The sequence below is a fragment of the Meles meles genome, chromosome 5, assembly GCF_922984935.1.
Source record: "Meles meles chromosome 5, mMelMel3.1 paternal haplotype, whole genome shotgun sequence".
In the NCBI taxonomy this organism is placed as follows: Eukaryota; Metazoa; Chordata; class Mammalia; order Carnivora; family Mustelidae; genus Meles; species Meles meles.
Window position 1 is genome coordinate 2992605 of NC_060070.1, and position 18313 is coordinate 3010917.

Genomic DNA, 18313 nt, shown 5'->3' on the forward strand with positions numbered 1-18313 from the left:
GTGTGAGCCTGAACCGGCCACCACCACCCACCTTTCCCCGTCCGACCACCCTCCCACACCCCACACCAGGGATTTTGGTTTTTGAGAGAAGTTTACTTAGGCAGATGCTAATGTTCCTCCCAATTCAAAGTGTATAATCATCTGGATACAGAGAGAAAAACAACTAGAAAATAACACAGGACGTGAAAAACAAACGTACTGTATAGAAAACTATTCAGAAGACTGAGTAGAGATGCCAGTTTGTAAACCCGAAGCCACACTACACATGGAAGCGTTTGCTAATGTGTAATGAGTTTTTTTTAAAGATTTTACTTACTCATTTGACGGAGAGACACAGCGAGAGAGGGAACACAAGCAGGGCAGTAGGAGAGGGAGAAGCAGCCTTCCTGTGGAGCAGGGAGCCCGATGTGGGGCTTGAGTCAGGACACTGGGATCACGACCCGAGCAGAAGGCAGACGCTTAATGACTGAGCCATCCAGGCACCCCTGTTAGTGTGTAATGATTAATTAGAGTTTTCCATTTTATAGCTTTTTAGGAGACGTTAATATTATTTTATAGATGAAAAAAATCACCGCTAGATTTAAGTCAGACTGATTTTGCAGGCATCAATGTGCACTAACCTAGTGCCACGGGAAAAGGCTCCAGAGAAGAGACTAAAAATTAAAAGTGTCCTAATTAAATAGTACGATAAGGAAAAAAGGGTTTAAGCTTATATATTTCTTGAAGGTTTATGTATTTGAGAGAGAGAACAAGTACAAGTGGGGGAGGGGCAGAGGGAGAAGGAGGGAGAGGCTCTCCCTGGCACAGAGCACGACCCTGAGACCAAGACCTGAGTCGAGACCAAGACTCAGACGCTCAACTGACTGAGCCACCCAGACACCCTGGGTTTTCGCCCACACTAACGCAGGCAGATGTAGGCGAGGCGAACCCCAGAAATAGCAACAGTACGTATTTAATATGACACGGCGAGCGCCGCACTGGATTATACCAATTAATCTTCACACGAACCCTGCGAGACGGCGGACTGCTGTTTTTTAGTGAATCCGTCTTGCAGTTAAAGAAATGGAAATTTAGGACAATTAACAACACTCGCACAGGGCACCCGGTTAACATGGCACGGACCCTGAATCCAAACCCAGCCTATCTCCAAAGCCTGCTGACCTTGCCATGCCTATCTACGGCACAGCACAAAGTCACCAGAGAACACGCAGCAGATGTACAGAGAAGCCCTTCCTTGTGACCAGGGAGCAACAGTCCACCAATTCCGTTATTAATGTGTATTAGTAAAGCGACATAAATTACACCACAAGAAAAGACAACTACAGACCAATATCTCTCATAAACATAAATGCAAAATTTCTCAACAAAATAGTAGCAAATCAAACCCTCCAGAACATAAAAAGAATTATATACGATAACCAGTTGGGATCTATCCCGGGTATCTAAGGCTGGTTCAACGTTTGAAAATCAGCTGATGTATTTCAGTATGTCAACAGTCTGAAAAAGAAAAATCACACAATTGACAAAACCCAACACTCATTCATGATTTTAAAAAAAAAAAAAACCCTCTAAGTAAAGTAGAAATAGAGGGGAATTTCCTCAACTTGATAAATATCTACAAAAACATACAGTTAAGTTCACACTTAATGGTGAGAAACTCAAGGCTTTCTCACTAGGATCAAGTACAAGGCAAGTGTCCCTTCCCATCATTACTTTTCAGCATTGTACTAGAAGTCCTTATTTACACAATTAGATAAGAAAAGGAAATTAAAAGTATCCAGCTAGACAAGAAAGACAAAAAACTATCTTTTTCACAGATGACATGATTATCTATGAAGAAAATTGAAAGAATGGACAAAAAAAAACCTCCTGGAACTAATCGATAATTATAGTATAGTTGCAGGATACAAGGCTAATATACAAAAGTCAGTTGTTTTACCATAGGCCAGTAATGAACAAGTAAAATTTGAAATTAAAAACACAATACCTTTATATTAGCATCTCTGCACCACCCACCCAGAAAAAAAAAATAAAGAAATACTTAGGTATTCGAGTTAGGTATAAGTCTAACAAAAAATGGACAAGTTCTATATGTGGAAAACTACCAAGTTCTGACAAAGTCAAAAGAACTATATAAATGGAGAAGGATACCATATTCATGGATAGGAAGACTCAGTAGTGTCAAGGTATCAGTTCTTCCAATCGGTCTGTAGATTCAGGGCAATCCCAAGCAAAATACCAGCAAGTATTTTATCAATAACAACAAGCTATTTCTGAAGTTCATATAGAAAGCAGAAGACCCAGAATACTTGATACAGTATTGAAGGAGAAGAACTTGGAAGACCGACACTACCCTCCATCAGTACTTAACTATAAAGCTACGGCACCGAAGGCAGTGAGGTAGTGGAGAAGAACAGACAAACAGATCCGTGGAAGAGAGCAGAGAGCCCAGAAACTGACCCACATGAATTAGTCGTCTGGAGCAGAAGCAATACAATGGCGCAAACAGCCTTTGCAACAAGGGGAGTTAGAACAACTGGAGATTTATATGAAAAAAAATGAATCTAGACACAGACTGTACACCTGTCATGAAAGTTCTATACTTAAGTCTAAATGCAAAACTGTAAAAGTCCTAGAGGAGAACAGAGGAGTAAACCTATATGTTCTGGTACGGTGATGACATTTTAGATACAACACCAGAGGCATTGTCCACAAAGGAACTAATTGATAAGCTGGTCTTTATAAAGCTAAAAACTTCTACACTATGGGGTGCCCAGGTGGCTCTGTTGGTTAAGCATCTGACTCTTGATTTTGGCTCAGGTCATGATCTCAGGATTGTGGGATGGCGCCTTGCATTGGGCTCCGTGCTGCACAGGGAGCCTCCCTGAGATTCTCTCCCTCAGTCTCTCCCTCTGCCCCTCCCCACTTGTGTTCTCTCTCCCTTAAAACAAACAACAAACAGAACAAAACACAAAAAGCTTCTACTCTGCAAGACAATGCCGAGAGAATTTAGAAGACGATCCATAAGATGGGAAGAATATATTTGTAAAGGACACACCTGATAATGGACTATAATCTAAAATACACAAAGATCTCATAAGACTCAAGAATAAGAAAACAACCCCATTTAAAAATGGACCAAAGACTGTAAGAGACCCCCTCACCAAAGAGGTCTACAGATATAAACTAGAAGGTGCTCTGTATCGTATGACGTTAGGGAAATGCAAATTCAAGCAACGAGATACCACAACACACTGATTAGAGTGGCCAAAACCTGAACACCGACGACGCTCAGTGCCGACAAGAATGTAGAGCAGGAGAAAGTGTCATTCACTGCTGACGGGAAAGCAGAACGGTCCAGCCACTGTGCAAGACAGTTTGGCCGTTTCTTACAAAACTACGCACGCTCTCGTCATACGATCCAGCAATCATGCTTTTCACTAGTTACCCAAAGGAGTTGAAAACTTATGTCCACAAAAGCCTGCACACAGGCGTTTACAGAAACTTCATTCATAATTGCCTAAACTTGGAAGCGACCAAGATGTCCTTCAGTACGTGACGGTCCCTTCAGGCAATGGAATACGATTCCGAGCTAGAAAGAAATGCACTATCAAGCCACGAAAGACATAGAGGAACCTTAAATGTGTATTTTTAAGTGAAAGAAGTTAGTCTGTGACGGCCACGTACTGTGTGATTCCAACTATAAGACTTTCTGGAAAAGGCAAAACTACGGAGACAGTGAAAAGTTCGGTAGTTGATGGGGGTGTACAGGGACCAATAGGCAGAGGAGAGAGGAGTTCTAGGGCAGTGAGAATATTCTGTTTGATATGACGACATTGAATATATGTCATTCCACGTCTGCCCAACCCCCAGAATGTACACCATCAAGAGCGCCAAGGCAAACTATCGATTTTGAGTCAAAGTACGGTCATCCTTAGCAACAAACGTACCTCTTTGGTGAGTGTTGTTGATTATGAGGGAGCCTCTGGGATGTCTCTGTACCTCCCTCTCAATTTTGTTGTGAGCCTAAAACTGCTCTAAGAACAAAGTCTTCATTAAATACAAAACAAAACGACAAACCATAGAACACAACATTTATATGTATGCCGAAAATAAAATGACTACTTTCTAAACTTTCCAATTAAAAAAGACGATATAATGTGACTCTGAAGTTTGCCGGTCCCTTCCTAAGCATTGCTTTTTGCCAGATGGAAGTATTTTCACAGAAACCTTTCTGCAGAAGGACCCTTCAGGTGAATTTGGAACTCGGTGGGTGCTGCTCACACCTAGCTGTGAGAAAGCCTCCCGGCCTTTTATCTGGCCCTTGGGTCTCTGCTGGTCACGGAGCTCCTGTTTGGTTTGCTTGCATTAAGGCAAACACATCTTTGACTCCACATTGTTACTCAGTAGCTGGCCAAGGAGGAGAGTGTTCACAGAAAGGTGAGAAAAAAATAAAACTGAAATGAGGCAAGACGGTTTTTAACAGGAGAAGGAGAAGTGCCACTTGAAATTACATCCAGAATGAATTTAAGGTGATTGCTCCAGCGGTGTGTCAACAGAGAAGAGAGACAAGTGTAGACAAGCCAAGCTTTGGAGGAATGAAAGTGGAGAAAATTAAAGAAAAGTGGGAGAAAGGGTGGAACGTGTCCGTGGATGCCAGTGTGCCCAGATTTACGGTTTTGGCTGGGTAGTTTCACATTTTCTTTCTAAAACCATGTGGCACAGAGCTGTGGTTTTTATCGGCAATGTGATCCAAGACGGTGCTCGACCATGGTCGCCAGCGTGAGGGGCTGCGTGAAATTTAAGCACCCGGCCTTAATTACTTGAACTTCAACAATCCTGGAAAGAATGCCTTCGAAATACTGAAACCAGGTCATGTGGTTTGGAGGCAGCTCAGGCTCGTGTGGCCATACGACCCCTCCGAGCCACCACTAGCCACCTGCCAGAAACTCAGACGATAGAGCTTTGAGCAGAGTGGGCTCGGGGTTTGGCCCGCCACAGAGCATAAATGTCTTGCGGTGGGAGCTGCCCCCTTCGAAGCCCAGTGTCGGGTTGCTGGTTGAATTATGTTGGAAGTTCACTTTCCACTGATCACCAAACACTCCATTTTATGATCACGGTTTGACTTTTGTATATTACCAAATAGTTCTGCACAGACCTTGCCTTTCAGAGACGGAGCAGCTGGGCTTTCCACGGCTTGGAAGCCACTCAGAAGCTCTAGGACGAGCCTGTTAAGTCCTGTTGCTGCAAATCAGCCTCTCTGCCTCTCTCAGAGATATCTGCCCCTTCGCCTCTGGACACGGCACCAGGGACCAGGGCGCGGCACTTGAGTGATGAGGGGATGGTACAGCCCACGAACGTGGGAGTATTAGCAAATCCGGATGTTCTGGGCCTATGCTGGGACGGATTCTGCCCCATTATCAGACACCAGCACCCAATCCCTTACCCCACACTGGGTCGGCCAGAGCGGCCCAGACCAGCCCAGCACCTACTGGGAACTTCTTAGAAATGCAAATTCTCCATGAAACTCTGGAGTGGGCCCCGTGGTCTGTTTGTAATAAGGCCCCTGGGATTCTGATGCAGCTGGAGTGTGAGTACCAGGCCCTCCGCAGGAGCCCCCACTTGGGGTTTTGTGGTCTGGATTAATCATTTGGCTCTTGGGTCTGCCAGAGAGGGACTGCCCCACTCTAAGTAATGACCCCAGGGCTTGCGTCTGAAGGCAGGTGTTGTCTACCTCGCAGGGGACCAGAGGGTGGGGTCAGGGATGGGGACCCCAGCCGTGCCTTGCTGAGGCACCCTGACAAGCCACCAGGCAGCCTGGGCTCTGAGTGCTTTCTTCCCTGGGGTGGGGGGGGGGTGGATTTGCCCTGGCTGGGCCCCAGGTGACCAGTAGCACACGTCTGTGAGAAATTCATTTGTGATTAAGCTGTTCTGCTCTGCGCTGAGGCTAGCTAGGATTTCCTGAGCCCCGAGCCTAAGCCCCTGGGGTCCAGGGGTGAACCCGCTAAGGGACCATCTCCTATTGGCCCAGCCTGGGGAAGACGGGGTGGGGAGGGGGGGAGACTTATCTTTGTGGTGTGAACAAGCTTCTGTGTGAATCGGCTGTTTAGCACTTCCTAGAATTTGGGTCCCAGGCCCGCTGAACACAGGGCAGGGACCAACACCGGTTCCTGGAGGAGCTGGCCGGTGCATTGCACACAACCGGCACACTCGGTAGGCTTCCTTCCGCGTCTTTGATCCCGTGTGAGCCAGACCCGCCGGGGCGTGCAGAGCCCCTGCGCGACAGAGGAATCCCAGCGAGCTTTCGGAGCACGCGGCTGTCTTCAGAGCTGTGCCCGACCCTTGCTGCGTCGTGCAGGCGACGGTGACCGTGGACCCATGTCTTAACCCTCCGGAGCACCAGATTTAGAACTGGTGCCCGTCAGGCTCCAGACCCACGTCACTGCAGGTGAGCGGGGGAATTTGGTGGAGGGCAAGGAAGGGGAGGCGAGGAGAGCCAAACACGGGAAATGACGAGCATCTGTGACCCCTCATAGAGAATGTTAGAGATAGATTTCCTAAAAGGGAGATTGGGGAGGTCCCATGGCCAGCTCAGGGCCCTGGCACGGCCATGGCATGCTGGAGAACGGACAAACTGCCCCTTTTCGAAGCTCCAGATCTGAACTTCAGTGTTCGACTCGGAATAAAGACCATCTCAGAAGCAGCATGTTCGTGGGCATAAAGCAGGTGCCAGTGAGAGTCACGGACTGAGGGAAGGACCCCGAGGGGAAACCAAAGGAGTCACGGGGCTGGTTCCCCCGCGAGGCAGATGGAGCCCCAGCTCCAGTCCTTGGAAATGAGCGTCGTGGTTCTGGGCCCAGAGCTTGGGCGGGAGCCGCCGGGAAGGGGTCCGGAGTGGCCGCGATGAGCGGCAGGGAGGACTCTGTCACCCGCCCACCTGTGCAGGCATCTGTAACCTGGCTTCCCTGGGCGGGCAAAGGTCGTTCTCCTTGGGGGAATGTCCAGGGAGATGTGAATGTGAACTGGGAGTCCCTGGGACGCTGCCCTCACGAATTCTCCCCAGTGACTGCTTTCCCGTTCAGCGTTGTGTCTCCTTTGTGAGCGAATAAACAGAACCTGCTTCCCGGGAATGAGAAGGGCCGGACCTACTGGTCAGCTTTCAGAAGGAAACCACCACCCGCGTTCGCCTCCTAGAACTGCCTGAGGATTCTGGAAGAGTCTTTGGTCCTGAGTCTTTTGGTCCCAGCGGCTGCCTCGTGGTCTCCGCACCTGTACGTGCAGTTGTAAAGAACCCCTAATCCCCTGTGCATCCGTGGGGGACGGGTGACTCCCGACAGCTCTGTTCACTCCCAGCGCTGGCACACATCTGAGTGTGGGAGCCTCTGCTGGGTCTTGGGAGCACCTGCCTTGTCCTCTCAGACGGTGCACCTGCCGACGGAGAATTTGGACGATGTGTGTGCTGCTGCTTTGGGGAAGAATGAGCTGCCGGGTATGAAGTCGACTTTGGCCTTGACTTGTCTCTTTTGTCCCAGCTCCCACACGATGTCCAGGTTGTGCAGGTCTTTCCTTCAGAACTTATCCGGGGGAAGCCACAGATGAGTTCTGCCTGTATCAGAACTCTGTGTAAACGGAGACAGAATCCAGTCCGGGGACTCCAGACCCCGGTATGACTGCCCACGTCCAAGCCGGGCTCACCTCTTGTCCAAATCATCGCCCTTAGCTTCCAACACATCCATGGAGTCTAGTGTTAACACAAGGGCCAGATGAGTCCTGTGCAGGGTTTTAGACATTTGCTGCTGTGTAGCAAGTGCCCTGAGTTTAGTGGCTTCAAACGACATTATTATTTGTAAGGGTCGGTTGGGCTCAGGTGGAAGATACTTGTATCGGTCTCCCCAAGGCTCAGCCATGCGCCTGCATTCGGCTGTGAGCCGGACTGACTCCAGTCCCTCCAAGATGGCTGTAGACTGACCGACCTTCCTTCCTTTTCTTTTCTTTTCTTCTTTCTTTCTTTCTTTCTTTCTTTCTTTCTTTCTTTCTTTCTTTCTTCCTCTTTCTCTCTCTCTCTCCCTCTTGCTCTCTGTCTCTTTTTTACCTCCATTTATGTCTTAATTTCTGTTTCTGTGTCTGTCTGTCTCTGTTGCTCTCTCTATCTGTCTCTCTCCGGTTTTTTCTCTCTCTCTCTATCAGGGCCGCTGTTTACTGAGTGGTGACTGTCTTCTAAGCAGAAGGAAGCAGAAACAGATCATCCTCTTAGGACCTGGGTTGGAAGTCCCAGAATTTTGCTCTGTCACATTCTGAGTCAAAGCAAGTCACAGAGCTGCCCAGGTGCAAGGGGAGGGGACAACCATCCCACGTCCTCCCGGGAGCAGCCACAAAGATGAGCAAAGACAGAAGAGTCGGGCGGCCAGAGACACAGCCCGCTCCTGTGAACATCCTTGAAAGACTCCGTGCACTGTAGGAGCCAATGAGACCCATTTGTTTATGTGCTTGTCTCTCCGCCTCCCTTCGCTGGACTGATTTTCTCGTGGACAGGCATAGCTATTCTTTTGTTCCCGATTGTCCTCCATGCCCAGAGCAGTGCCCACGAGTAGGAAGAGCTCAACGAACGTTTGTCGAGTGAGTAGAGGAGAAATACATAAGCACATTCAGGTAGAGTCATATGCGCGTCTTCAGCTAACTGCCTGTGTTTAGAAGCATGCGGGCAGGTAAGAGAGCTTCACGGCACGGTCAGTCATGGAGTGTGTGAGACAGAAAGTACTGCCCTGGATCCGACTTGAGCTTTTGTGTTTAGAGCAAACATGTTGTCTGAAGAAGACTGCGTGCGTTTCCCCCCCCCCCCCCCGCCCCGCCCTGTGCCCAGCCGCTCCCAATGAGGGACACACTATGGCAGGCCCGTGCTTCTGGCCTGTACCAGGGGAGCCCAGGCTGGGCCTGTTCAGTTCCAGGATTTACCAGAGAAGTTCCTTCACTCCTAACGAACTAGTCCTCAACCTGTCAACCTGTCATCGCCCCTGGTACCTTGTTACCCTGTGAATTCCTAGCGAGTGAGTCTTCTGGTTGGTAAACAAAGACACACCAGTTTTAAGATTAAAAATATATTGGAATAATAAGGCAACAAAATATTTTGAGCTTTGATGGATGTCCAGTGCTGACTTTTCCCTTTAATTGCCTTTGTTTGGGGAGAGTGGTGGATTAGGCCCCGACATGGAGTTAGTCTGTTCATAGAGCAACGCAGACGCCGGTGCCGTTCCAGAAGCTTAGTCCCTGGCACTTTGTTCAACAGCAGAGCCCTCAAGTCTGGGAGGGGACCCTTAGTTGTCATACCACCGGAGAGATATCTGCTCATGCTTTCAGTAGGATGAAAGCAAAAACATGTCACGGTGACATTGCATCCAGGGTCGTAGTGAGGAGGGATTCATGTGTCTAAATGTCAAGGGTACATAGGAGCATGGGAATGCTCTTTTGCAAGACCATTGCCTGGCCATTGTTCTCTCTCTCTCTTGGCGCTGAAGCCCTCACAGTGTAGCTGCAAACGACCAGCCCACCCACATATCTACACACTCCGTTTTAGTAGACGCTCAGTGTTGAAATCTTCATGTTACTTAAACCTAAATGGAAGCCGTATTTGTTATTGGTTTATGGGGAATAATAAAACTTCTCAAACTTCAAAAATGAAAATATAACACAATCACTGTTATCTCAACTACAGACTAATTTGACTTTGCACACTTTCAGTGAATCTGAAATTACAAAAAAAAATGTGGTCAGATTTTCTAATTATAAGTTATTGTTCTTGACAGCCTGCCGGCCCACTCTTATTTTGGCCAGAACGCTGCGCTGAGAGCATATTTAGATCTCTTGAGCAATAAGTAATACAGCTTTGGATCCTTAGTGCTATGTTTTACAAATCTTGCCAATCACAAATATTGACCTAAAAGGACATTTTCAAGAACCAAAAATAATTTTCCTCTAAAAACGACACAAAATCATATACAGTTTTGGTGCCTTATGTGCAGGCATTGTTAAATGTGAGATCTAGACCGATAGAAGGACTGTATTTATCTGAGCAGGGAAAGTTATTTGAGTTACCAAATATATATGTAAAAGTATGTTTTTCACTCCAGAAATATCAAAATACATAACATCTCCAAATAAGAGGTGTTTTGCTTTTGTGAAATGTTTTGTACGATGAGGTCTCTGTCCCCTGGAGTTGCTGCTCACGGCACTTGACCACTGGATGTTCTTCACAGGTTAGGGGTTCTTCCTTGGAATCAGCTGCCCGTCCACCCCATGCCCAGGAGGGATCTCCGCGGCCCCTTCCCAGGGTAAGTGACACTTCTGTGTGGCCTTGAAATCTGAAGGTTATTTATCAACTTGATAATTAAACCAGGACTCGATGTGGTGGAAAATGTGATTCCTTCTGCAGACATCGGCTGTAAAATCTGTGTGTGTGTGTATCTGTGTGTGTGCGTGCCGGTGTGTGTGTGCCTGTGTGTGTGCATGCGTGTGCATGCTGAGATTGTGTACGTGAAAGTCTCTTCTCTGTGCAGATGAAACTGGGAGTGTTTATCACTGTCCTTCCGGTGGGTGTACTGTCCTGTATCTGAGTGTGTCCGTCTCTGAAGGTCTTGTGCTTGCTTCTAAACTTGATCACACATCATTGTCCATCTGTCCCCCACCCGTAGATTCATCTACTGAAACCCCTTAGAGAACGCCCCGAGAGATTCTGTGAGAGAGAAAGACAGGAACCAACTCCTCAGGTGACTCCTACTTTGATAAATGTTTTAGCATTTATTGTTCTGCAACTTGATTTGGGTTTTAGAAGTAGTGGTAGAGTGATTTTTCATTGTGATAATGTCAGTGCAATTTAATTTTTTTCCCTTAAAAATAATTCCTGTTTTGGAGCTCTTGGGTGGCTCAGTCGGTGAAGCATCAGACTCTTGACTTTGGTTCAGGTCATGATCTCAGTCGGGGTCATGAGATCGAGCCCCGTGTCAGGCTCCACACGTATCTTTCTTCACACCGAATGTAGAGCCTGCTTGGGATTCCCTCTCTCCCTCTCCCTCTGTCCCTTCCCAACTCCCCCAACACCCCCAACCCCCATTCACAAGCATTCTCTTTCTCTCTCTTAAAAAAAAAAAAAGATTCCAGTGTAAGAAACTATCTAAAGGGATGAGAAGTAACAGCTAATGAGAAAACATCAGTGAAAACACATGTTGTCCCTTCATCTTCTCCCGATTGACTACGAGCAACTCAGTGTTTCCCTGTCCCTTCGCTTTCCTAAAGGCGCACTCCCACCGGCACTCACGCTCACCCTACACCATCTGCACTGGACCGGGAGGCCCTGATTTCGAGTTATGTTTGCAAAGATGTTCCTAAAATGGAAAAAAAAAAAAAAACAAACCCACAGTGCTCTTTCTGGAGCACCTATAATGGGACCTTTGAAGACAACTTTGTGGGTCCACGAACCCTAAGGGTCTGAACCACCCCTGGAAGCAAACAGTGTGACTGGAGTGGCCCCTTTTCTCCGTTTTTCTTCATTCTGAGCATCAGCCACAAACAATTCCTCCCCTTTCACGGTGTAAAACAAAGCGGAAAGACTGTGACTGCCTTTTAGCAGATAGAGGTGATGTTTCATGAGAAAGGCATCTCCTGAGGAGGGGTCTGTACACGGTCCACACGGTCCTGTCCAGGATGCAGTGCGGATGCCCGAAAGAGAGCTTCCTGGAGCCTGGGAGCCAAGGGGCTGGTTCCCGGGTGCTCAGACCATAAACAGCCTTCAAGGCACTTAAAAAATCTGCATTTTGTGGGTGTTGGCAAAGCCGCTCTCGCCTCCTCCTCCCGCCATCTGTTCTTTGTGTCTGAGCCCTCCCTTTGAACATTTGCCTTGGCTTGTAAATACTGCAATTTACTTCACTTCGGGCTTCAAGTTGATGCCATTTTGCCAAATGCACTCGTGGTGGGTCCGTTCCCTAAGAAGCCTTCGTGTTGTTAACCAGACTCAGCTTTTCTTGGTGAAAGCCGCGGGGCAGGTTTTAGGGAGCATAGGGGCACCCCTGGGACCTGGCCGTCTGTCCTGTCGATGTGATGGTGAGGACAGAGGCCACCTTTCCCAGCCCTCTTCCTGACCCACTCCAGACCGTGGCACTTTAGGGCCCACGTGCAAAGCCCTGCAGGCCCACTCAGGACGCAAGTCCTCACATCCAGTGTTCCCCCATCATCTCAGGGCTGTCCGGGCACAGGATCCAGACGGGGTGTCCCGGGCCCCCACTGTCGTTTACAGGCACACGAAACTCTCATGTGAGGAAACGCTTTGTCTTAAGGACTGTTCTTAAGAAAAAGCCACCTCCCTAAGGTGGGCTTGCGTGTGCCCCGCGGGCATGGCTGCTTCCCGGGACCTGGGGTCTCCCTGTGGGCACGGCGGATGGGCTCCCTCTTTTACCGATTTTCTAGAAGACGCTTCCTCATACATCAGGAGGACTCCGGAGGACTTTGTAACGTTTGGGGCTTGTTAAATCCCTTCATGAGGCATGGAAGCAGCCCGAATTTGTAAATGGACTTGTCAACAGTGAGGTCCATGTACTGATAGCTCTGGGCCATCTTGGAAACCCAGGTCCTCGCCCTGCGGGTTTGATGACATTCCGTGGACTCCGTCTGGGGTCTCAGCTGCCTGTTTCCAGGCCCCCAGCTTTCTCCCCGTTAGCTGTCTGCTCCTTGCTCTTTCTGCCCTGGCCACCCTGGTGCCCTGTGCCCCCTAAGCCTTCCACCCCAGGGCCATTGCATGTGCAGTTCCCTCTTCCAGAAATGCCGTTCCCACAGTGACCCCCACTAACACCCCCTCCGCTTCCTTCCTTACTCAGAAGGCTCACCCTGAGAAATCTGTCCGACCTTTCTGCGCTGCCTCCTTGCCCTGCCCTGTGTTTAATTCCCTTCCCCAGCTTTGGTTTTCTCTCTTAGCCCTCAGCACCCTCTCCTATTTTACATACTAAAATACTCCGTAATTTATTCTCCACTTTAGGGTTTCTCTCCTCTTCCCCAGAGCATCTTTCTCACTCTGTCTTGTTTTCTGTGTATCCTCAGTGTCTAAAAAAATGCCCGGCATTCAATAAATACTTGATGAATTAATGAAAAGAGTAGCAGATTTTCTAAGAAATGTTGCTTTCCTTGGCAACAATTTCCATTTGATTCCGCCACGTGCAGTTCCTGAAGGCGGAGCGCAGGGGGGATGCAGGCTGTGCGAGCGGCCCATGCGGTCAGCCTGGGGCAGGAGACCTTCTGTAACCTGGGTGTCCGCTGCCCCGGAGCTGTGGACCCTCCGATCCCCCCAACCGCCGCCCCCCACGCATCTGCTCCTGCCTCCCTGGGCCTCTGCTGCCCAACACCCCCTTCACCCCCCGTTCAGACTTTTCCCTGCCCTTTCCCTTCCCTTGTGCTTTCCGGCCTCCGCAACCCCACCCCACCCCCTGCGGAGAGCTGGGGACGCCCCTTCTTCTCTGGGATTCCGTGCACACCCGTGCGCACCCCGGTCCTGGAGGAGCTCGGGGGTTCCTAGCGGCAGGGCCGCCCCTGCTTCAGCATCCCCCGGGGCTGGGCCTCGAGCAGCGCGGGTGCCTCCTGGTGGGCTCGGCCTGGCTGCGGGAACGCTGACCGGGGAGCCCCGGCTCCGGTACCGGCCACCCCGTGCGGCAGGCTGGCCTCGCTCGGTTCCCGGCGTTCCCCGCACGGTGTCCCGCCTCGGTCTCTCGCGGGCGCCTTCCGTGCGCAGCCCCGTCACCCGTCCGGGGCCGCCGTTCCGCAGGCGCAGAGCAGCCTTCGGACGGGCCCATGCGTCACGTGGATTATTTGGTTCGAAATGGGGGTCCTGAGGCTAGGACCACGGGTTCCCTCCAGGGGAAGGGTCCACTCCAAGACCTAGAAGACCCCCGTCCGTGGCGGCAGCCCCTCCTTTCAGGCCCCCGCCTGCTTCCTGGGCTGGGAACAGCGAGCCGCACCCTGCGCTGGAGCCGGTGCGTGTGTTGTTGAGTTTGCACCGTCAGGAGGACACTCGGCGCGGCGCCAGTCTGTTTGCGATCATGCTTAACGCTCACAGACAATTGCAGAGTTCCCTTCCTTTTGTAAAGAAAAAAAAATCGGTCAAAAGTTCCATTTCAGGAGATCTCTTCTTTCTTTGCCATGAACAACATGCTCCTGACCTCAGAGAGATGATTAAACTCTGCGGACTGTGCTTTGGTCAAGAGACCCTGTATTACACCCGTTATGGGATTTTAAAATGGAAGGAATGAAGGATACGTCCAAGGAAGAAAAAATAAGTGGTTATGACTATGTCTCACCGCTGGTGGCCTCTACCTTTAAAATATTCCATTTTCCTTGGAGAATACGGATTCTGGTTGGGCTTTGCACACTCAGTTTGGAGAGTGTGTGCACTCTTCTTCTTTTCTTATTCACTCTGTGTATAAAACTGGGTGTTTGTAGGCCGGAACAAGATCTCTGTATCTGTCAGGGGGGTGGCCGGTAATTCGGAGGAACACAATTAACACGCAAGGTACAAGGAACGAATGAAGGAAAGAAAGAGTGCGTGAAGTCCTCGCCGGCCGTGCTGGGCTAGGAGAATGACCCGCGATAACATGCGCAGGGGTATCTCACCGGCGGTGAAGTTGTTAGGAGAACTGATGACCTTGGGTAGACCTTGGGTAGAACTCCCAAGAGAGGCCATCAGCTCACTAGGCCACCTCCCACATTGGGAATGGTCTAGTACAGGTTCCACCCAATCAGGATGCACACAGAGAGGCAGGGAAATGGGCTTCTAAAGCTTGTTTACTACCCACATACAGCATAGTCTCAGTCATGGCTCAGAGCCGCTACTTCTTTTATCTTTATTGGGAAATGTTTTAGACTGTAACAGGCAATATTATTGAGTTATTCTGAATCACCCAGACCTAGGCTTTGGTCCTGGTTTTTCCAGTTGTCTGTGAGTGACCTTGCTTGAATCCCTTATGTTTACCTTATGTCAGCGTTCATTTTTTTTAAGTCTTTATTTTAATTCCAGTTAACACGAAATGTTATATTAGCGCCGGGTGTACAATAAAGTCATTCAGCACTTCCATGCAGCCTCGGTGCTCATCACAACAAATGCTCTCCTTAATCCCCACCCATCATTTCCTCCATACCCCCTCAACCCCTCTCTGTAACAATCACTGTGTTCTCTGCAGTTAAGAGTTGTTTCTTGGTTTGTCTCTCTCTTTTTGTTTTTTGCTTTGCTTATTTGTTTTGTTTTTAAATTCCACATATGGGTGAAATCATATGGCATCTGTCTTTCTCTGACTTATTTTGCTTAGCATAATACTCTCCCTCCATGGTATACCCATGTTGTTGTAATGGAAAGCTTTTGTTCTTTTTTATGGCTGAGTAATATTCCATTACATGTATATGTATATATATATATATATATATATATATATATATATATGCATGTAATACACACACACACACACACACACACCCCATATCTTTATCCATTCATCAGTTGATGGACACTTGGACTGTTTGCATAATTTAGCTATTGTAAATAATGCTGCTATAAACATCAGGGTGCATGTATTGCTTTGAATCAGGAGTGTAATTGCTGGGTTGTAGGGTGGTTCCATTTTTAACTTTTTAAGGAACCTCCATACTACCCCCATCCTCTCCTCCTCCTCCTCCTCCTCCTCCTCCGCCTCCTTCTTCAAGATTTTACTCATTTATTTGACAGAGAGAGCATAAGCAAGAGGAGCAGCAGGCTGAGGGAGAGAGAGAAGCAGGCTCCCCACTGTGCAGGGAGCCCAATTTGGGGTTTGATCCTAGGATCCTGGGATCGTGACCTGAGGCAGACAGACGTCCAATGACTGAGCCACACAGGACCCCCCTCCACACTGTTTTCCAGAGTGGCCGCACCACCTTACATTCCCACCAACGTGTAAGAGGGCTCCCCTTTCTCCACATCCTCGCCAACACCTGTGGTTTCCTGTGTTGTTGATTTCAGTCATTCTGACAGGTGTAAGGCACACGTGTCAGCTTTCTTATCTTTAAAAACAGGTGCAACAATTCTCATCTGATCGGGTTACTGAAGAATTTAATGAAACAAATTATACAAAGTTTCTCCCACAAATTTACCACTCATTAAATGTGCTTTCTTCTTGGGGCACCTGGGTGGCTCAGTGGGTTAAGCTGCTGCCTTCGGCTCAGGTCATGATCTCAGGGTCCTGGGATCGAGCCCCGCATCGGGCTCTCTGCTTAGCGGCGAGCCAGCTTCCCTCTCTCTCTCTCTGCCTGCCTCTCTGTGTACTTGTGATCTCTCTCTGTCAAATAAATAAATTAAAAAAAATGTGCTTTCTTCTTTCTCTTATTTTTCCAGGTGAGTTGAATTTAAAAAATAATAGCTACGTAAATTAAAATTTTTGATAGAAAGATGATGTAAAGAATTGAAAATGATGGAAAAAGAACTTATACTGTACTGCATCTCTGCTTATAATTTGGTCCTTATTTAGAATAAGTTTGGTAATTCAGATAATACCAAGCTAGACTCTCTAACTGTTTTATAAATTGGGGGGGGGGCTCCGTGGCTCAGTGGGTTGAGTCTTGGACCCTGGGTTTCCACTGAGGTCGTGAACTCATGGGTGGTGGGATCCAGTCCCCCCTCGGGCTCGGCGCTCAGCAGGGAGTCTGCTTGAAGATTCTCTCCCTCTGCCCCCTCCTCCACGTGCACTCTCGCTCAGGCTCTCTCTCTAAAATAAATAAACAAATCTTTTTGAAAAATAAATTTAAGAAATAGTTTCATATCAGATCAATGCAATGCACAGTTTTATTCTTTTAGATGAGTAGGGGTGGGAAGGTTTGGTTGCTGGCCAGCGGACCGAGGCTATCAAGATGCATAGGAAACAGGATTGCACATTTCCATATTTTCTGTGCCAGGCTTTCCTCCCCATGAGTGGTGTGTGGCCCCCGTTGTACTGGTGGGACGCTCCTCCCCAGGAGGGCTGTGTGGTCAGCACTGCGCTGGCCGGGTGCTCCGCAGGAGAGGAACCAGCTGCTTGATGGTCAGAGGCAGACCGCATCATTCTCAGGAAAGTAGCTTTGTTTAAAAAGCAAAGTTACATTCATGCTTATCATTAATATGTCTTTTCTCCAAAGTTCTTGGAACTTTGTAGTCTGTCTACCTCTTTTGTCTCAAATGTACTCCAATAATCTTTCCTAAATAATTGTGTCTATTTTGTAACAGATCTCCCAAACACTTTGCAGCTTTGCAGAATCCACTGGGCCACAAAGATGTGTCTTACTTACTATGTTCTATGCAAAACGACTGAAAACCAGACTTCGGGACAATGTTTAGCTGCAGTTGACAGAAGGACTTGCCATTATGCAGATTAGGAAACAAGTTCTTGCTGTCCTTAGTCTAGAGTGAAGGTTGGGCGTCCTACGTGCAGTTGCGTAGTTGCGGCGGGTAGCGTGCTCGTGATCAACCCCGCTCGTCCTACAGGTGGGCTGTGGTATGTAAGCCGGTGCCTGGCCCCGTTGGGTCCAGCTGGCTGGGAAGTGTGACTGCCACTCTGGCTAGTACAAATGGCATTAATTACCTCAAATGGACATACGCCAAATGGAGCCATTGGTTTTAGGAACTAACCATATCCTCCACTTAGATCAAGGATCAAACTTTTATTTTGGCTGGCTCCGAAGAGCAGGCTTTGTTACATTTATATTAAGAAACCCTGTAGTCAATAAAACAAAGACAGTCCAAAGTACCTTTCCTACTTGACCTGATTCTTTCTCTTTAGAGACTCTCCATACGAATAGATGAATCCAGGCAGATTTGTTTCGCCGCAATTTTTCGAAATGTATAAATTTCCTTTCATGACCAAATATACTTAAAACCAATATAAAATACGTAATGTAAAACTTCTAAAAATTCCAACTTCAGACTGAGTAGCCTACCGTACCCACGTGGGAAGGGCAGCGTGAAGATTTATCAACAGAAGCGGGAGTGACTTCCTTGTTCTTCTTCAGTCCGGTAGCGGGTAGCACCGGCTTAACTGGGTGATGAAGCAGCCTTGTCTTCAGTTACGCCTGAAAAGTAGTTTACTCCGCAGGTGAACCAATCTCTGTGTTTAATTGCAAATAGAAACCGTGGTTCTATTTGTGCAGATTATTATACACACACATACGCATGTACCTTAACCACAGACAATGTCCGAGTTAGAAGACGTAGCAGAAGGGAGTGGCCCAAAAGACCTTTCAGAAATCAAGGACGTTTGAAAACTGTTAAAACGTTTAGTGTACTGAT